The 21,755-nt window shown below is 42.2% G+C and overlaps 1 protein-coding gene and 1 long non-coding RNA gene across 6 annotated transcripts in view; one reads left to right on the top strand and one right to left on the bottom strand.

The window, feature by feature from the left end:
* LOC144685913 (pterin-4-alpha-carbinolamine dehydratase 2-like) overlaps positions 1 to 21,755 on the top strand; it is a 62,043-nt gene that overhangs the window by 22,850 nt on the left and 17,438 nt on the right. The window contains exon 1 of one of the 5 annotated variants that reach the window (XM_078550933.1): positions 2,617 to 2,664. The exons of the other annotated variants lie outside the window; for them this stretch is intronic. The gene's annotated coding sequence lies outside the window, so the exon portion shown is untranslated. Of the gene's footprint in view, positions 1 to 2,616; positions 2,665 to 21,755 lie in introns of those variants that run through there. 5 annotated transcript variants of the gene reach the window in all.
* Positions 70 to 5,149, bottom strand: LOC144685915 (uncharacterized). Its single transcript, XR_013577812.1, has 2 exons — positions 4,073 to 5,149; positions 70 to 1,344 (listed from the first exon to the last, which is right to left on the bottom strand). It is a non-coding gene; the product is annotated as an uncharacterized LOC144685915 (long non-coding RNA).

Here is a 21,755-nt window from a genome sequence, read left to right as displayed (position 1 = left end):
TATGTTCTACCATCAAGCATTCATTAAAGTCTACTGATTTTCTTTGAAAAAGAGCAGGTAATTTGTGAATTGGTTCAGGACATGCTTGAGTTACTTTATTTCAAAGAAGAATTTTCTCACTGTCGAGTCCTAATGGTAGCAAGCTTCTATTATCCCTTGAGGAGTTTTCTTCAGTGTCATGATGACTGATGTGCATAACTTAAAAAAATAAAAACTTGCATTTATATAATGCTTTTCATGATCACTAGATGCCTTGGAGCGCTTTACAGCTAATGAAGTACTTTTGGAAGTGTATTCACTGTTGTAATGTAGGAAGCACGGCAGCCAATTTGCGCACAGCAAACTCCCACCAAAAGCGATATGATGTCCGGATAATCTGTTTTTCTTTTATAGTGCCTGTTGAGGGCTAAATATTGGCCAGGACACTGGAGGCAACTCTCCTGGTCGTCTTCAAAATAGTGCCATGGAATCTTTTACATCTACCGAAGCAGCCAGATGGGGCTGTGGCTTAACATCTCACGTGAAAGATAGCGGACTGGAATGTCAGCCTTTATTTTTGTGCTTGGACCCCAAACCGCGGGAGAGAGTGCTGCCAACTGAGCCAGGTCTGATAGTTTGATAGGATAAAGTTTTGCCTGTTGGTTCTTTCGGTAGGAAATCACGTTGCTATCACTGGTTAAGCCATCAGTCAGAAGGGGGAAGTTGGGCATTTTGCATGCATAGGAGTTTCAAAAGGATTAGTGTTCTTGGATTTTTATTCCCCATGGCAAATTGTTTCAGGTTTTTGTGATCGGAAATAAATATCTGAGGCTTGCAGGAAACTTCTGTGAATATCATAAATATACTTTTAGCCACTGAAGTAGAACCCTTACAATATGTTGGCGGTACCAGTGAATAAAAGCCGAGGTTGTACATCTGTGGAATGCATCGGTTTTCTTGTACTATGTAAAGAACACGAACACTTGTCATTTTTGTTTAGTCTCCACCTGTGTATGTGACAAAGAAGAACATGCATTTATATATTGCCTCATTACCCTAACATTGTTATCCTAAAATGATTCACGTCAATTAATTGCTTTGAACTGTAGTAACTGTTATGTAGGTAAGCATAGTGTACAATTTACAAGGTCCTATAAACAGCATTAGTTCAAGAGTCCCTGGCAATGCACTCTGCACACAAACTGATTCAGCATGCTTATTGATTTTAAGTCCGAAATTGATGGGGAAGGTTGAGATGGATGTGGTCTAGTCTCGCCTTCCTCCCCAGACAAGTGTCGTGTGTGGTGATGGAGCAGTTGCAAAATGTATTACTTTTCAGGGTCAAAATGGTTCTTGTATAGGTTTCTATGCAGGAAACAATGAAGTGGTTGGTTAAAGTTTGTCTATTGGTTAGAAACATAGAAAATTCACAATATAGAGGGAGGCCATTTGGCCCGTTGCGTGTGCTGGCTGAAAAAGAACTATCCAGCCTAATCCCAATATCCAGCTCTTGATCTGTGGCCCTGTGCATTGCTTTAAGTGCATATCCAAATGTGTTTGAAATGCAGTGAGGGTTTCTGCCTCTACTACCCCATCAGGCAGAGAGTTCCGGACCCCCAACGCACTCGGGTGAAAACATTTCTCCTCAACTTCCCTCTAATCCTTCTACCAATTGCGTTAAGTCTGTGCTCTCTGGTTATAGATCTGCCTGCTAATGGGAATAGGTGCTTCCTAGCCTCTCTATCTTCTAAGCTATTCTTCTAATAGAACACCGCAGCAGTGATCAAACTGGTAAAGCCATCAATAAGCAAGGAATACATGTCAGTGTGGTGTGGTGCTGAACCATTCAGAGTTGAAAGGATCAGCTTTGTTCATTTGTCTGTGAGTCATTTGAGATAGCAGAAGGGTGCTGTAATTGACTTGTATTTTTCCTAACCCAGAGTTTTACCCTGATTGCTATTTAGTAACTTCTGCTTAATCTCCGTGGGCATCAGTGAATTGTCTGCCATCCATCTTCAGTTGAGCAACTGCCTGGGTAAGTTACCAGAGGCTATTAGCGCCTTTGTAATTACTGACTTCAGAACTGTAAGGAAGAGAAGGAATATTACTATGTAAGCCTTAAAGATTTTCATTTTGTGCCTCGTTCATGGCTCAAAGGGTCTGCATGGCTACATTACGATAGGAAATCAAATCATGAAGCTCTCATTTTAGACAAATTTGGTCTTGGTAAGTGAATTTTTTGCTAATTATCAAAGGCTGGGTGATGATTGGTTGCAGGTGTAACCCACATGAATGGTATTTGACCCCTCATGGCAAGCTAAATAAATTCACTAATTTTAATCAAGGTTTGGTTAGATTATACAGACTAATAATAAAAATATGATAACCTTTATATGTAGGACTCAGTGTTTTATCTATTCTCAGTTCGACTCAAAAAGGTTTGACTTTTTAAAAAAAAACCTTTGTTGTTATCTCCTTGCTGATGGTGTGTTACACAATCTATTCTGAGATTCAGCACACGCTAGTGTACAGTCAGGTTCCTTTTTGAAGTTGCAATCTCATTTTAACCTTTCGCTTTACTACTCTCCCTGCATAGATATTTTCAGTGCATTGCGTAGGCGAGTGCAATGATGTTTCAGTGTCTGTTGACAGTTCTTGTAGAAGCTCGCAGGCCAAATATGAAAAGTAGGCAAGAGTTCTTTACTTTTATGCTGGACTGTAACTTTTCTTTTCTATTTTAATTAGGTAAAGCAAAGTTATATTCCTTTTGAAGCTGAAGTTTAAGTTAGTCGTCTTGTTTATGGTCAATTCCACTTAAGGTCAAAGCAGCTTTATGCTGACTTGGAGCTTCAAATTACACTGTTGCGAAAAATAATGTAAAAATGTGTAACATGTTTATCTGAAATTCTTCTCAACTGGAGATTTAAAAAAAAAACGAGAACAGCTGCACTAAATAACAGAGAAGTAAAATTTAGACATAATGTTATTTAAAGACATTTTATTTGAACTGTTGAAATTGCCAATTTCATTATTGGTGCTTTAGACTGTACGAGCAAAGCAGAGTAACCATAAAAAACTATATTATATGGTAGATAATTGCTTGTGAGATCATTTATAGGAAATTTTGGGGACAAATCTATGTCCTGTTGCTCCATTCTCCAGCCCATTGTATAGGGAGGGGAGGCAGCATGACATTTGAATTGGAGATCCTTTACAAATCGTAGCACTGATGGAGTCTGAACCTGTGATGTAGACCTGTTTTTTTAGATGACTGGTGGATCCACAGTGTTTCATTTGCATTTTCTGATTTTTAAAAAAATAACACCTGCTGCATTTGCTATTTTCTCTTTTTCTCTTTCTTTCCCATCTTTTCTCTAACCTTTCTGTGCATTTCTAAAATATTACTTCACCTGCCATTGTTCGTGCACATTTGTTAGTTATTTGCTCGTCTCAACTTCACCTTGTAGCTGGTATAAAATATATTAAACAACTTGCAGATTACCGATCATAGAGAGGGAATGGGCTACCTGGCACTCTCTCACCCCTTCCCCCTTTCACCTTTTATTCTCTTCAGTTTTTACAACTGTACTATATGCCCTCTTCAGTTTTAATGAAATGTTGTCCCTCAATTTATATTGTGTACCTAATGTCCCAACACATGGCTCTTCTCAGCTTATGTCCACAGGGAGTGTTTATTTTTTTCTTGAAGTGGAATGATTTTAACCTATGATGTTGATTTTAGAGTTGTGGCCTGTGGCAGAAACTCTGGTTACCACCATCCTAGGCAGGGAGCGAGATGACTGTAGTAATTATGGTTTTATTTAGTGTGTAACGTACCTTTAGGAATAATATTTGTTAGGCAAGATCACATGATCTGTAGTAACCAGTAGCAGGCAGTGCAGAGATGGAGTTGAAGTTGAAAGCACACGTATAATTGCTGCTGAGTATATTGTTAATAAACTTAATGTTTCCACCCAAGAAGTGTCTGCGGATCAACTCCATCATTAATAGTACAACTCAGCCACCCCACAACAAACTGGCAATAAGGATAAACAGAAGATATCAAGTTAAAAAGAAAGGAAGATATACTCACCAGGTATGCTGTCGCTTTCAGTTAAAGAAGAAACGGGCCCTGATCCAAATGGCTGAGAAATCTCCTGGAGCACTCCCGACATTGAGAGAATAGTACCGGGGTTGCAGGAGCCCTGAGCGAGAGTCCACAGGATGAGTGAGCAAAACATTGGAAGAGGGAGAGAATCTGTGGGGTGGGCAGTAGCCCCACAGGCTCAGTGGGCTGGAGAGGCTGGCCCACAGCTTGTGAGTTAAAGGGAAGGAGCAGCAATCAGAGCAGAAAGCAGTGCTGCAGTTTTAAAATTTAAACAAAAAAACCAGCCCGATTAGACTTCGAAGTGAGGGACGTCCACCATGAAAAGAACCCGCGGAGCAAAAAGGAAAAAAACCTGGGAGAATCACCCAGAAAAGGGAGAGGAAATTGCTGCTGTGTTTTTTTCCGAACAGGAACGAAGTTCTAGAAAGTTAAAAGAGGAGAAGGCCCACGATCCCGCCAAAACTCAAAGCGCGGGAAACAGCACAGAAAAGCCGACAGCTGCAGAGACAGCCCAAGTTTTAAAAAAAAAGTGACTACTCTTAAAGCAGCAATACATTTAAAGTGGTGAATACAAGAAAAATGGTTATGGACAGAAAATTAGAAAAGACCCCAAAGTGAAGGCAACAAGAGACCCCAGAGGGAGGGCAACAAGAAATAGAACAGTTCATTGTCTTTCAAGATCAAATGCAAAAGGAATGCGTAACCATTCAGCAACATGAAGAAATGAAGGCCGTCTCAAACAGTAGAATGGAAGCACAGCAGAATAAACGCAAAGACGGCTCAGGAGAAGCCTTGGTGATCAAAGAGGATCCCCAAGAAGCCCTGGGAGTTGTGTATAGCTGGATACAGCCAGGAGTTCGGATAAACTCCAAGTCAGTGCCAGCTCAGTGAAGCTAGCTGTCTAGCAAAGAGCAGAAGAATCAGCTAAATGAAGCCAAAGAGGCTTTGGAAGCAAAAGTTGCAGAATTTCCCAAGAAGCAGACTGATAATGAAATTTTGGGAGACTCAGCCATTGAACTCAGACAAGTTGAACTTGCATCTGAGAGAAGTCTGGCCAACCGTGAAGTCAAAAAGAAGGCCGAGATTAAAGTCTGTGCTAGAAAGAAGAAAGCACATTAAGAAGATACAGAAATACTAATAGGGCCTCTGGTTGAGGAGAAAGTGAGAGCCATAAGAGAGGCACTTGCGCCAAAGAACGCCTCAGAGTTCAGATGGTTTCTAGGAATGATCAGCTATTATGGGCGGTTTTTACCCAATTTGTCTATGGTGCTGGCCCCCCTGCATTCTCAACTCAAAAGGAACCAACATTGGCCTTGCGAGGTGCCCCAGAATGAAGCTTTCGTAAAGGTGAAACAATTGTTGCACTCATCCAACCTATTAGTGCATTATAACCAGACGAAAGAATTGGTGTTGACGTGACACATCTCCCTACGGAATGGGAGTAGTGAACTCTCATTGGATGGACGATGGCACAGAATGACCAATAGATTATCAAGAATGCTCACTGCAGTGGAAAAGGGATAGATGCAGTTGGAAAAAGAAGGCCTGTCCACCTTTGGTGTCAAGAAATTTCACCAGTACATACACGGCCGTCATTCTACAATCGTTTCAGACCACAAACCATTTGCTGGGATTGTTTATTGAGGACAAGGCTATACCACCCATTGCCTCAGCAAGAATACAACGATGGGCTTTAATTCTGGCAGCATATGAATACGCTTTTGTACATAGGCCTGGCAATCAAATCGCAAACGCTAATGTCCTTAGTCATTTGCCTTTACAAGAAAATGATGAGCACATCCCAGTTCCACAGGAACTTGTTTTACTGTTTAAATTTCTTAGATTCCTCGCCAGTATGTGCTCAACATATCAGAGACTTGACAAGTCGGGACCTTGTCCTATCTCAAGTATGACATGTGCTACGTGGTTGGTCACAGGAGCCCATATCTGACAAAATGAAACCGTACTTCAACAGAAGACATGAAATAACCAGCCAGGATGGCATCTTATTGTGGGGAGCACGAGTGATAGCTCCTCCAAAGGGAAGGGAGCCACTTTTAATTGAACTACACAATGTCCATCCAGGAATTTCCCGAATGAAGACTATAGCATGCAGTTATCTATGGTAGCCTGGGATGGATGGCGAAATAGAGTGTTTGATAAAGCACTGTGTGCAATGTTGGCAACTGCAAAAGTTGCCAGTGACAGCTCCGTTACACCCATGGTAGTGGCCAGGTAGACCCTGGGTGCGGTTACATATTGACTATATTGGACCTTTCCTGGGAACAATGTTTCTGCTGATTGTCGTTGCCCATTCAAAATGGTTGGATATATATGAGGTGAAGTCACCAACGTCGGGCGCTACAATTGAGGAACTAAGTCAGTTTTGCTACTGTCAGACTACCAGAAGTAGTGGTTTCCGATAATGGCATGACCTTTGCGAGCGCTGAGTTTCAACGCTTTATCAGCCTCAATAGTATCACTCATGTGGAAACTGTACCGTACCACCTTTCCTCAAATGGACTGGCTGTAAGGGCAGTTCAAACGTTCAAGACAGGCATGAAGAAGCTAACTGGCGATTCTTTGGCAACCAAGCTAGCACGCTTTCTTTTTCATTACAGGACTTCCCCTCACACAACAACAGGTGTCACACCTGCGGAGTTATTGTTGAAACACCGTTTCAGGGCGAGATTGAGTTTAATAATGCCAAATTTAGAGGGGAAGGGGGAAAGGAGTCGGGAAGCCAGAAAACTAGACACAACTGGCATAGTCGCGAGAAGAAATTTACGATGGGAGAGCTGGTATATGTGAAAAATTTCGGAAGGACCAAAGTGGTTACTGGGTGAAATAAGTGCGGTGACTGGACCTCTATCTTACCACATGGAGGTGGAAGGCCGGATCATCTGTAAACATGTGGACCATTTAAGGAAGAGAGAGACAACTCATCATCAAGATTTGGTTCCACCAGTGATCATGTCTGGGTCTGCGTTTCCTGTTGAGGATACTCAACCCAGGACTGACATGTCTGATGTTCCTGTAAGAGTTGAGGATACAGAACTGCAAGTGCCCACCGAAACACCTAATGTTCAGGCGATTCCAGAAAAGAAGGTTCCTGACAAAGAATCTGAAGTTGTGGAGCTGCAACATTCCACGTGTACCAGGAAACTACCTGAAAGACTGAACTTGTAAATTCCTTAATAATAGTGTAAATATTATGTTGTCTTGAAAAATATGTGCTTGTCAATACAATATACATAGCTGAGTTAAAGAGGGAGGAATGTAGTAATTATAGTTTTGTGTGTAATGTACCTTTTAAGAATAATGCTTGTTAGGCAAGATCACATAATCTGTAGTAACCAATAGCAGGCAGTACAGAGATGGAGTTGAAGTTGAAAGCACACGTATAGTTGCTGTTGAGTATATTGTAAATAAACTTAATGTTTCCACCCAAGAAGTGTCTACGGATCAACTCCATCATTAAAAGTACAATTCGGCCGCCCCACAACAATGACCTTTTTGGCTATAACTTCATCGACATTATTTAGACTAACTCCAATCTTAAAGACCTGCCTTGAAAGCTTTCGGTTGTGCACAGTACATGAAATATCATTTTAGCATTGATTTTGCCAAATCTCAGACATTTCTAAATTAGTTCACATTTTTAAATTGTCTCCTTTTTCCTCCCACCGCGCCCCCCCACAAAATGTAAAGTGTGCACACGTTGGGGTACTGCACTGTAGATGCCCTCATCTATCCAGTACATTTCCCACGCTATTTCTTTATGAAGATAGTGATTAGGGACCGAATGTTCATTTGGCTTGGACCTGATGGAGGAGTGGAGATTTATCTGTGTCTTGCTGTTCATATGTGCACTTTTTCCTTCAAGAGGTCATTAAGCAATCGAGCAGGAACCAACACTCGTATTCTTTTACCCTTTGGTCTCTCTAGCTTGGCATACTGAAGTCACTTAGCGTCCCCAAGGCCTACTCTTGCAACTGAAACACCCTTCTGAGGTTACAGCGCCATCTGTATGGGTGAACCTCAATCACAGAGTATGAATTACTGGGATAGAAGTCAAGAGATAGAATATGACAGAGTCGGCAATATTGAAATCAGGCCAAGATGGTAAAACGCAGGTATGCTGGGAATGAAAGATAGAACAGTGACTTGGACGTGCTTGGAAGAAGCCATTTAAAAAGCGAGATCATGTGTAAGAATATGGTGGAGAGTAGATTAAACCTGCAGAGACAGGCTGTTTTAGACTGGAAGTAGTCCAGCTGGTTTTAATCAAACTGACTGAAACTTTTTTTTTTAATAAAGTAGTCAATATCCAAACATGCCTTTTTTAAAAAAAAAGAAAAATTCTAAACATTGTCTCAATTTCTACAAGTTAATTTAGCTTGATTGAGTTTGTAGTAGTGTCCACCATTAGACATAGCTTGCTGATTCATTCAATTTAAAATGGAGCACGTAATACTGACATGTTGCTCTATTTCAGCCTGCGATTGCTGCCAGGTGTTGCATTAACTGGAAGTAGCGTAAATGAATGTGCAATGCTGACATATCATACAATATCCAATGGTATTCATAAACATAGATTACAACCGCGCACTGCATGGTTTTTTAGAAATTTAATTGACGATTTATATTTCAGGTTTTTAAAAACTTTTAAACTAGCAGCATGGAATTTAAAAAGGCATTCTCAAGCCAGGGAGAAATATATTATTTTACCAATACAGTAAGGAGTGGTTTAGCTGAAACCTATGAAACCTATTTCCAACTATGGTAATAGATTATTAAATGCATTCCAGGGGTAACTTGAGACGACATCACTTGTCTGTTTGCACCATATGCACTTTAGGATGCATTTTCCACATGGACTCTTTGGTATCGTACTGTGTTGAATTAAGTTACAGCTGTTCTTGACATGGAATGATATCAAATGTTGTTTTATCTGTTAAAGCAGTTTGTAAAACTAATTACCTATCTAGCTCTTTTATCATTGAGTTGTTTCATGGGTGGTGAGCAAACAACATTTTAATAATACTTTTTCCTTATAAATTATAAATCTCCACTGAGTTACCATAGCTTTTTTCTGAGGTACAAACTTGTAATAAGGTTTAAGTGAACTTCGCTCCAGCAATTTCTGTGTAAGATTACTTCTGACTTTTGTTTTTCTCTGCATAATGGGAATGTAACTCTAACTAGGACTCCTATTAATCGAATTATAGAATGGTTACAACACAGAACGACGCCATTTGGTCCAATGAGTCCATGCCAGCTGTCTGCAAGAGCACCTCTGCCCTTTCCCCCACAACATTGCATTTTTTTCCATCTGAGTACTTGTCTAATTCCTTTTGAAAGCCTCGAATGAGTTGAATCTGCCAGCCTTTCAAGCAGTGCTTACTGTAATCACTCACTGCGGGAGACATTTTTTTTCTCATGTCACCTTTGGTTCTTTTGTCAATCACCTTTAAATCTGTATACTCTGGTTCTCAACCCTTCTGCCAATTGGAACAGTTTCCCTCTATCTTATGAGTCTTCTGAGACCCCTCATGATTTTGAACACTGCTATCAAATCTCAAGTACAGCAACCCCAGATTCTCCCATCGCTCCAGTCTCTCTTTCCTGGAACCATTCTAGGAAACCATTTCTGTACTCACTGCAGGCATTTTTCTGCAAAATGTCCTTGGCCCAACCACTTTCAGGTGCTACATCAATGACCCTCCCTTCAAGATTAGGTTAGAAATGAGGATGTTCGCTGATGATTGCTTAGTACCATTCTCAATTCCTGAGGTACTGAAGCAGTTTGTGCCTGCATGCAGCAAGACCTGGATAACACTCAGGCTTGGGATGATAAATGACAAGTAACATTCATACCACACAAGTGCCAGGCAATAATCATCTCCAACAAGAGAGAATCTAATCCGAATGGCCTAATTTCTGCTCCTATGTCTTATGGTCTTATGGTCTAATCGTCTCCCCTTGACATTCAACTGTATTACTATCGCTGAATCCTCCAAAATAAAGCCAAACAAATATTGTGGTTGAAAAAGCAGGTCAGAGGCTGGGAATTCTGCGTGAGTAACTCGTCTCCTGACTCCTCAAAGCCTGTTCACCATCTACAAGGCACAAATCAGGAGTGTGATGGAATACTCTCCACTTAGCAGGATGAGTGCAGTTTCAACAGCACTGAAACTCGACACAATCCAATCAGCATCCCATCCACCACCTTAAACGTTTACTCCCTCCACGACTGACCCACAGTGGCAACAGTGTGTACCATATACAAGATGCACTGCAACAACTCGCCAAGGCTCCTTCGATAGCACCTTTCAAATCTGTGACTTCTATCACCAAGAAGGACAAGGGCAGCAGCCGCATGGGAACATCACTATCAGCAAGTTTCCCTCGAAGTCACACATCATCCTGACTTGGAACTATATCGGCCGATATAGGTCAAATTCCTGGAAAGCCCTCCTTATTAACAGTACAGTGGGATGTCTACACCACATGGCTCAACACCATCTCACAGGCAATTAAGGATGGGCAATGCCAGCGATATTCATATTACATGAATGAATAGAAAAATATCCTTCCTGAAGTGTTGTGCCCAGAATTGGACACAATACTCCAGTTGTGGTCGAACTTGGTGTTTTATAAAGGTTCATCATTCCTTGCTTTTGTAATCCAACCCCTGGATTCCTTGCGCTTTTATACCCACTTTCCCAATCTGCGTTGCCACCTTCAATGATTTGTGCATACGTACCCCCAGTCTGTGTCCTTGCACCCCATTTAGAATTGTGCACTTTTGTTTATATTTTCTCTCTTTTTCTTCCTACCCAAAATGTATCACTGCACTTCTCTGCAGTAAATTTCATCTGCTGCATGTTTACACATTCCACCAACCTTTTTAAGTCCTCTTGAAGTCTATCACCATCTTCCACAATATTCTGTACACGTCCAAGTTTTGAAATTATGCACTGTATATACACACACACATCCAAATTATTAATGTACATCAAGAAAAGCAGTGGTTATTGTAACGACCCTAGGCAACCTTGCTCCTCTCTGATAAACAGCTATTCACCACTTATTTCTGTCTCTTGTTGTTTATCCAATTCTTTATCCATGCTGACACTAACTCTTTTATTCTATGGATTCCAACTTTGCTGACAAATTTATTGTGTGGTATGGTATCAAACGCCTTTTGGAAGTCCATATGCATCACGTCAACCATGATATCCTTGAGTTCCTCTCTCTCTTACTGCCTCAAAAAAAAAACTCCAAGTTAGTTAAACATGGTCTGCCTTTAACAAATCTATGCTGGCTTTCTTTAATCCGCACATGTCCATTTTGTCCTGCATTACCCATTTCTAAAAGCTTCCCCAACACGGAGGTTAAACTGGCTGACCTTTAGTTGCTGGTATTATCCATGTACTTTTTTTTTGCTTTGAACAAGACTGTAACACTTGCAATTCTCTGGTCAGACTCCGAAGTGGTTTCCTGTTTACTGGAAAGTGCATGTGTGAGCAAGTTAGTTGAACACAGGCCCAGACTGATGGCTGCTAAAGGTTTTGCATCAAGAATGGTCACTTAATTGAGGCAATCAGGGCTGCTGGCACCTGTGGAACTGTTTCCTAATATGAATCAGTGCCTTTGGTGAAGAGAGTAGAAAATGGAGGGCGGTACCTGCCACGCCCCCGCCCCAACAAACCAAATTTTTTTTTTCAAGCACATACATATTTGGTGGGCCTTATATTCCTGGGCTAGAAATAACGCTGGAGAGGATGTTTCCAATGTGCAAATTGTAGAAAGGGTAGATTTTGGGTTGGGATGCAGTTTTGCTGGCTGCCTACCTTTTTTTGGCGAATGCACTTTGGCCAGAATGTTAATTTTGCAGTGTTCTGGTTTGCTTCATAACATGTTACGCAATGAGCAAAGGTAAGTGCAATGACACAGCCTCCTGTGCTTGGCTGACACCAGGCTGAAGAACACTACCTGAGCTTGTCTGGATCACATGAGTTGTACTTCAACTATGAACTCTTGTCTTATAAAGGGAGCCTACCTAAATAATTCACTTTTGCATTAGTCTTAACAAATGAGTAATGCAGTGAGTCTGAAGTTCCAGAAATCCTTCTCAGCTGGCAGACGTGTGGTGGAAAGGAACCCTCATCGACCCGCGGACCAAGGCTTGGACTCCATTCCGATTTACATGAAGGGGGCCATTTGCATTATTGAATGAGTCACTGGCACCTGCAAGAGTGCTTCAAGAATGGCATCTCCATTATTTCCCCCTGTAGGTGAAACGGTCCACAGTCACCTTTGCCTGAGGTGCTCCAAGGTCTTCTGATTTGAAGAAAGTAAAATCCTCACCTCCAGCCTTTCTGCCTTCAGGCTAAAAGTAATTGTATCTCTGGTCTTGATTTCTTGAGTTTGGTTAAGATTTGGGATTTTTTTTGGAGGTCTCAACTGGACTGGCACGAGCTTCCAGTTGATGAGAGTTCCATTGGCGCCTTTATAAGGGCGACTGGATAAAATTCCCAGGGAATTCCCTCAGACAATGGAAATTAAATTTGACAGTTTTTGCTACTGGGACCTTTGCCATACTAGTTTTACCCTTGGGTGGCAGTTTAAAAATTTACCCCACAGTGTTTGGATGGGGCAGAAGATGAACCCACCTTTTCCCAACCGGAAAGTGGCAGCGCAAAGGAAATGGAATGGAACTTTGTTCCGCTGGGATTCCACCCCATTTTCTGCTCCACAATCCAGAGACCCACTGGGGATCTGCTGGGATCCTGTCTAAGCTACGATGGAATTTTTGTTGCCTTTTTTTGTCAACATGTTTACTGATATGTGAGAAAAGAACACAAATTGGACAAACCATGTATTTTACTTAGGATAAATGGGCTGATGTAGATCAAGTTTTCATGAGGACCTGTAGTAATCTGTTTTGCCCCCAAAACATTACTATGGGGTTTAATTCTTCTCTTTGTAAGATGTTTTATCCCTGTATCATGCTCCACTCCCAAAGCTAGGAAATCTGCACAAAGGTCTTCACTGTTTTCAGAAAACCTGTTAAAGCATGAGTGGCCTTTGCTCAGCCTATGTACTTGATTGAGACTAGGGGCTGGATTTTCAAGCCTCTGTCTATGTTGGCATAGAGATGGGGTGGGCTTTAAAAATGGTGGTAGGATCCAATTGCAGAATTCCCATTGCTAGCGCGGGATAAGGGCACAGGTAGCAAGGCAACCTTGCAGGCTCTATCGCTGGGATGGACGTTTCAGACCTGCAATTTTGATGGAGTTGGGCTAAGTTCTGAAGGAGATGTTGTTCATGGCACGAGTGGAGTCATGAACCATGGGTGAATGCTAATCTAGAGTTGTGAATCTTCTGACAGGTAAGTTCAAAAGGTGTTGACGGCTACACCTGTCATAATGTAATGCTGTATGATAAGTTACATATGTTTTAGTAGTGATTAATGATCAGGCTTTGTTCTTAAAAGGCAAATGACCATTAAATTGAACAGCATTGTGAAGGTGGCTAGTGTTCATATGCCTTAGAGTACATTATCCAATGGGTAAATTGCTCTTCTGTATTGAACAATATTAATATTCAGATTTGACTGTCAGTGGTCCCCAGTGATTTAATTGGACGACAGATGACTACAAAGATATTCATGTATTCTGCTCCGGAGGCTTTGTTTATGTAGCTGTGCAATGGAATCCTAGTATGAATGCTTGACTGAGCTCCAAGCCCTACTAACAGACTTGTGTCAACAACCTCTGTCGTGAACAGTTTTATGACTACTCAAGAGGATAATTTTTTTTTGTTTGAAGTGGTTATCATCTTTGTTTCATGAGCGTCTGAAAGACTTCCCAATGTTATTATAGGACTCGAATTCTGTACGTAGTGGATACTGGATGAGGGGACATGAGGGAATAGGTGAGTTGGGGGGGGGAAGGTTAGGGTAGAGGGCCTCATACTCATCCACCACGCTGGGGCTGATATCCCAGTGAAGGGGTGAACCTTTTAACCTATCCGCCTCGGCATCCACCCACCTCTTTCTCCAACTCAGGCCTGCTCCTGCAGGTGGGGGCCCGAACTCCAGTCTGCCCCTACCACCCATGGTGAAAATAGTGTGGGCGGGCACTGACAGGCAAGAGGAGGGATTGTGACCTCAGGAGATGTCCCTATGTCCCTACTCCCAATTCCTGTCTAGTGGTTGAAAATCCGGGCCTGGGAGTTTGAAGGGAAATTTCAGGTAAATCAGACATCTTCCCTTTAGCTTTCTAACATGGTTTTGGTTTAAGGTAACTGTAGAAGCCTGAAAGCGCCTACTTTGTTACAACGTTTATTATAGCTTGTCAGTCAGACTTTTTAAAATTGCCATTGCTGTACACCAAATTGCTCATTAAGTCTGCTATTTTTGCTTTGCTATTTTGCTCCCATTCCTTTCTCCATGCAGTATTGCCTGGCTGGAAATAAACTGTTCTTTGCTCAAAACTTTTCTGCAAATGATAGTTAGTGGGCAGATTTCAAAAAAAGCTGCCCAGGGTGACTTTCCCTCCACTGTCTCTCTCTCTCTCTCTCTCTCATTGTATCTATCTGGTGTCATACTGCCAGCGCAGCTGAGGCTATACACCTTCTGCAAATAACCATAGATTTGCAAATAACCATAGATTTGAAACCAATATCTTAACACGTTTTGGGGTGTACTGTGCAATGTCATCATAGCTTATGCGTCTCCATCATAAAAAGCTCCAGATAATGTCATACCAAAGCTAAAGTAACATACATCTGGCTTGCAGTAATTCTCCCCCACCCCATTGCAATTTTTTGATTACAGCTCTGTTTCTGTAACATTGAGTTATTGTGTCTGATTAACATGCCCAAATTACTTCAATTATATCCTGAAGATTCAATTATACGTAGAAGGCTACATCAGCAGTCTTGCTGCTTGGCTGGTGTTTTGATCACAAATCTTCAAGTGACCGGTAGCCAAATTTTAGCTCTTTATGGTTTGAAATGTGATCCTTTGGTATACTTCAGATGAGTACTGATGCACCATGACTGAGCATTTAATAATAATTTATAGCTTCTTAAATTTTTATTTAATCAAAGTTGAAGAAGTACAGGCTGTAGCCAAATTAAGGAAGGTCTTGTTGCCGGAATCCGACAATTACTTTAATTGGGTCTCAAGACAGATACCATGCAAAGTAATTACACTTAATGATAGATCACATGACAAGATGTGAAAAATGTCAAACATCGTTAAGTATGAAACGCAAGTACAGGACTATATCTGAATGTTCTTTCCTTTTTATTGCCAGCTATACTCAATGAAGTTAGTATGCTGCTACACTGCAAATATTTAAAGGATAATAAGACACCACTTAAATAATAGACTTCTAATTTACCTGATTAGTGTAGGAATTCATCTAGAGTCCATTGGCCAAAAGGTACCTTCTTGAGGCATATTAAACATGAATTAATTAAGACTGCCATGAGAATTGCTTTGGGAAATTAGTCTTTAAATTGCTGGTGCTCATTTTCTTGGTGGGAGTTATTTTTGTGAAAGGCTGTCCATCTAGCGAATTGAAATACAGACAAAAATGAAGTAAATCCAAAATTAGCGAGGCTGGGTGATGCATAGTTAGCGTGATCGCTTGCTTCTGGACTTGGAATCGAATTCAGTTCAGATTTCTACAAGGCAGGAAGCCGGAGTATTATATGGGCACTGGGGGTGTGTGGGAAGATACATTCTCTCATATCCTTGTACTTTTAATAAATGTGTGTTTGGAGAATTTTGAGAGAATATGCCCTATATGACACAGTTAGGCAGCTCTAGAGATTTAAAAGGATTTTTCCTTTTCTGTTCTGTAATTTTGAAATGTGAGCATAAAGCACGTTTTCTTTGAGCTAATGTTTAGCTATTTGCAATAAAGATTCCTGAGTTTACTTTTTTTTAATGACCCATTGATTGTGATGTTATTCTGAGAGTTTGTTGAGTACTTTTCAGTCAATAAGTAGGAATATACCTGTAACTGGTTTTAAATACATCGAACTGTATGACGGCAACCCTGCTTTCTTACCTGGTCTTGTTGCTTTCAGTGTGGGGAGAATGATCATCTATGGTCATGCATTGCTCTCCACCCTTGACCTCTCTTCCCAGGCACTGGTACTGAGAACCATGATGTGTTGTTTTGGACAAGATTTGGTTGGGTTAGAGAATCGACAGCTGAGCATTGAAAAAAAAAAATTGTATCAGATCCACTATTTTCGCACCGTTCTGTACCTGTGGTTTCACGATAATTATTTCACAACTGTCTTCATAGTGCTTTCCTTATCAATACATCTATGTGGTTTTACAAAAATGCCCTACAACGCATGATGGATTATGGTGCGTTATACTGATGGTACGTTCATATAGCGCCAAGCACCAGTATTGCAATTCAGTATAACTGTATACAAGGACAGCATAGTTATTAGCTAATCTAGAAAGCCACCAAAGACTACACATTCTCTCTCCATGCAGCTTGCCCAACATTTGCAGGGGAAATCAAATGTATTGCATAGCATGAGAGAAGGATTTCAGTGTTTTGGCATGAAAGCTTATTGTAAATATTTACATTTGTACTGTGAATCTCATTTTTAATTACTAGAATCACTTAGTTTTATAGGGCTCTTATTTGAAATGTGTCCTACAGTTGTCATGATGCTTACTAGCATATTTATGTTGGTGCTTCTGTTTATGAAAGCATTTTAAAACAAAAAGGTTGAATTGCAAGACTTTTCATTGCTTTCTTCATGAAAAATATTTGGGGTTGAGTTTAAAAAAAAACTGTATTTATATAGTGCCTTTCACAACCTCACAATGTCCCACAGTGCTCTGCAGCTAGAGAAATACTTTTGATATAGGACACATTTTATGTTTAGGGGTTATGTTTTAAAACAAAGTTAATTTGGATGGGTTTGAAAAAAGGCCACAGGCTGCAGGTATTAATGAATGTGCACTGAAGCTAGACAAACCAATTTGGGACTAGTACAACTCTGCCTCTTTCGAAGTGATACCATAAGCATCTCCTCTCCTCCCAAGCTCATTTCCTTGAGTGACTAGGGATGTGAAATCATTTATAATTGTTTTGAGGCTGTCCAAAAGCATTTAAACTGCCATGAGGGTAATTCTATTCATGTGAGCATGGCAAGATATCTGCAGATACAATATTACTATGAGAGTGGGTAGTTGGCCTGATTTGACAGGTGTGCTAGCAAATCCCTGCATATTGAGGTGTCAGAGATCCTATTGTCCTGATTGCTGGTATCAGAATTAACAGAAAAGAGGGTGACAGTGTTATTTTGGGGGGATGACAGGGTGCTGTTAAGCTCTGAACAAAGGTCTGATGCACGACTATTAGCCTAGAACTGGAAGCTAAAATGCAGGAGGCTAGGCCTTGTGATTTAGAAATTGTTTAGAGCAATGTTGACCAGTAGAAATTGTTGATGCCATTTTAGCCATGCACACTAATTTTAGGAGGATACGTATGTAATGCAGGCCAATTCACTTAACACAGACTTTCGTTAAGCAAATAAACGTCTCCAAAGATTGTGTGCGTGAGGTAGCATGTGAAGAACTATGATATCCAGTTCACATCACAAGAGGGCCCTGATGTCACACCCCTAGGTTAAGCCATTGTGTAGTTAGATTTTGGGAAGCAAGATGCTCAGACTCGTTGGGAAAGTGAGTGACTGGTCCTGATGTGTCTGAGAGAATACCTAAGGGAATCCTTAAACTTGTAATAGTCATAATAGTGAAAGATTGGAAAACAAATTGTTAGTAATTCAAACTGTCATTAAAGGAGTTGTGATTTAACCATCTCTGCCACCTCCGAATGGCTTATTTAGCACAAATAGAGACAAGTAATGGACTTGATTTTTCTGTCCATTGATGATGAATGGAAATTTGATCCAGATATCATAAAGAAAAAAAATCTCCATTTTGGGAACAAAGAATAGTTTGTGTTGTAACATGGAAGTTGATTCCATGGACATTTGAAGCTTCCTGAAAGTATGCTTGCATATCCATATGTAATTGCCAGAAAGTTCTATGGTCAGTAATTACAGAGCAATCACTGGAAAGCTAGTCAGCAGCCACATTTGAGGGAATGGGATTAAAACAGAAAATCTTCTATTACTATATAGTGTTTCTGTTATTAAAATAACTAAGAGAGCTTATTTGGTTGAAAGTTCTTTTTTCTGCTCTAGATACTTCTATTTTCAATGATGATAACTCGAGCCACATGGAATTGACTGAATAAGTCCTCAATGGTGGTGTGTAATAATTTAACACTGTAGTACTATAAGTAAAAGCCACTGTTGTAGTAACCTAAAACATTAAACATTTTAGTACAATGGATATTAAAATTTAGTTTTAAATATTAAATGTAATCCCATCATCCCTGTGCTCGCTGACCTACAATGGCCCTCAGTTAAACAATACCTCAATTTTTAAATCCTTTTCCTTGTTTTCAAATCCTTCAATGGCCTTGTCCCTCACTATCTCTGTAATCTCTTCTAACCCTACAACCCTTTGGCCTCTTGAGCATCCTTGAGTTTGATCACTCCACCATTGGCAGCTGTACCCTCATCTGCCAAGACCTAAGCTCTAGAATTCCCTCCTTAAGCCTTTCTGTGTCTTTATCTTGCTTTCATCCTTTTAAGATACTCCTTAAAACCCACCTTTCTGACCAAGGTTTGGTCATCTGTCCTAATGTCTCCTTATGTGGCTCAGTGTTAAATTTCAATCTAAACTGTGGCTGTAAAAATAAAAATTGCTAATTATTTGAAGCCATGCAGGTGGTCTTTGAATAAAATTAAAATGGCTGTAAAACACCCCGGAACTGCCACTTCTATTTTGTTAAATTGCCCATTTTGTTTTGCTTGCTTTTCTTTATTGTTATGTTTATTTTATTCCTAAAATGCTGTTTGAGCATGATGTTTAACAATTGCCAAAATGAACTAATTTTGTTGCTCTAATTTTGACTAGACTATAGCTGTTTGGAGTGTTGGTGTTTTCCCACAGAATTCCAAATTATTGGGTAACTTACTCCAGCCTACTCTTTGTGGCGGGTCTCCAAGGAGCAATGTTGGAAGTTTCCAATCTGGTCTATTGGATGAAGATATTTTGTGATGTAACAAAGTGATTTAATGCGGGCTGGAAACAAAACTAATTGAGTTTGCCTTGGTGAGAGGATCAAGGCTGTGCAGCAACCGTTGGAGATGAAATATAACATCGAGAGGTGTGATGTACTTCTGTATGAAGAATAAGGAGACGTAATATAAACTAAATGGCGCAGTTTTAAAGGAAGTTCTGGAACAGAGAGACCTGGGGGTGTATACGAACCAGTCTTTGAACATAGCCTTCTCAATTTGTGCTGCTGCTTCTTTAAGAAAAACCTATAGGGTAGGATCTTCCCTTCGTCGGGCAGGTGTGGCGTGCGGACCTGGGAGCGGCCACGAAGCAAACCGCCGCCCGCAATTGGACCCAACCACGATTTCATGCTGGCAGGCCAATGAAGGCCCGCCCAGCGTGAAATGCGGCTCCACACTGGCCGGGAAGGGCCGTACAGGGGCGTGTCGGCTGCCGGGTCCAATGGTGACCTGGCTGCTGGTTTAAAAAAAGGCCCAGGCAGCTGCTGGAAGGCTGCCATGGAGGATGTCTCCAGAACGTTTGCACTGGAGTCAAGTGCGGCTAGACGCTGCAGGCGGGAGGGCAGGTCAGGTGGGCACTTGGCCCCCCGCTTCTCTGAGTGCCCGCTGTCCTTTTGGAGGAGGTGGCCGCCAGGAGGGACACCCTTGTCTCCAGGAATGGGGGGAGGAGGAGGCCACTACACCTCACCAAGAGGGCATGGGAGGAAGTGGCAGTGCTGGTCAGCAGCCATGGTGTGAAGCGGTGGTCCTGGGTGCAGTGCCGGAAGTGCATCAATGACCTGCTGTGCTCAGGAAGGGTGAGTACCATGTTGGCATAAGTCAGTATGCAAGTGCGTTAAGGTGTGACTGTACCCCCGTGGACCTCAGGGGTGCTAGAGTCCAAGTGCCAACTGCCAATCATGCCGGAGCTGGCCAAGGGCATGAGCCCTGGCTGCTTGGACTGAGTGCCTTACGGCTCGAGGGCCATGACTCGGAAGTGCCCTGCCAGGTGCTCCTCAGCTGGGGTTGGCCAGGCTGCAGTGGTGCTGCAGGTACAGAGTGGACTAATCAATGCTCCTCTGTTGTTTCAGGAGAAGACTGCCCACAACAATATGGAAAGATCATGGACCAGCGGAGGCCCCGCTAGCCTCCTAACCTTCTCGAGGTATGAGCAAGATGCCCTGGAAATTGAGAGCCGGCACACCACATGTGCAACCGGGCTTGGAGAGGCGGGGCTGCCAGATGAAGATAAGAGTGCAGTGCACAGAGGTGAGAATTTCAGCTTGTGCAACCATTCTAGTGTAGTATCTTCATTGATATGAGCCTCGAACATGGAGTTGCAGTTGATCATTGGAAGACGAGGGCACCATGTTGCAGGTCTCTGTTGTCTCACCAGGGTGCCTGGCATGCACAGTGACAGTAGGTCCGCTAGCAAGCATTCGATCTCTGGACCCCAAAGTGCCCCTGACATTGGAGAACCACCAGGCATCATTTGCATCTGCGTCACACCCGCTCTCTGAAGCAGGCACCAGTGCAGATTTTGGCACCTCAGTGGGCATTAGAGCGGCAGCCAGTATCTCGGTGCACGTTGGTGAGGGCACTTCACACTCGCTTGAGGTGCAGGTGGAGGTAGAGTGTGCCCAGAGCGCCAACAGTTGGAGGACTGCTGGGGACCAGGACGATGCTCAGTTGAAGGCTGATGAGCCTCTGGAATCATCCATTAGGCGACAGATGCTGGATGTCCAGCGAGATGTGCAGGAAGATCTGGCGGAGATCCATGAGGGTCTGTGTGCCATGGTCTTCATGATGGAGGAATCCATGTGGAGCATGAGCACTGCATTGACCATCATAGCCGAGTGCACTGCCTCCTCCATTGAGAGAATGGCAACTCTCATGGAGAGGCAGCTCCAGGGACAGAATGAGGGGGTCCTGGGGATGCGCTCAGACCCGCAAGCCGTCCCACATGCAATGACCTCAGGTGGTTAGTGTCAGTGTGGGAGATGCATGAGGCACCCAGTATCCCAAGCTAGGTGCCTGTCCATCAATGGTGAGCAGGGATGTCCAGAGCAACCTCACATTGATGCACAAGCTGCGGGCTCCTTTCAGGGCCCATTGATTGACGGCAGCAGCTCTTCCGCCCATCCACCAGGTACCGTGGCATCTGATGAGGCTGTGGCGAATGGGGAGATGCCAACGTGGCACTGGCCGTACCCTCCCAAGGCGGGGCCAGCACAGGCTCCACTGGCCAGAGGACAACCGCCAAGTTCATCAAGACCAACAAGACAGCAGAGTCAGCAGGCTATCTCCAATGCCGGTGCCAGCGAGGGGGGAGCACCTAGATGTAGCATTCTGTCCCTGGAGCTGCCTCTCCATGAGAATTGCCATTCTCTCTCTCAATGGAGGAGGCACCATGAGCACAAGAGGGAAAGGTCACGGGTGATTTTGTGTTCAATTTTGTTAACTTTATGTATACCGGTCT

Source organism: Cetorhinus maximus, chromosome 10 (assembly GCF_964194155.1).
Source record: "Cetorhinus maximus chromosome 10, sCetMax3.hap1.1, whole genome shotgun sequence".
In the NCBI taxonomy this organism is placed as follows: Eukaryota; Metazoa; Chordata; class Chondrichthyes; order Lamniformes; family Cetorhinidae; genus Cetorhinus; species Cetorhinus maximus.
This window is presented reverse-complemented; position numbering and strand designations above follow the sequence as displayed.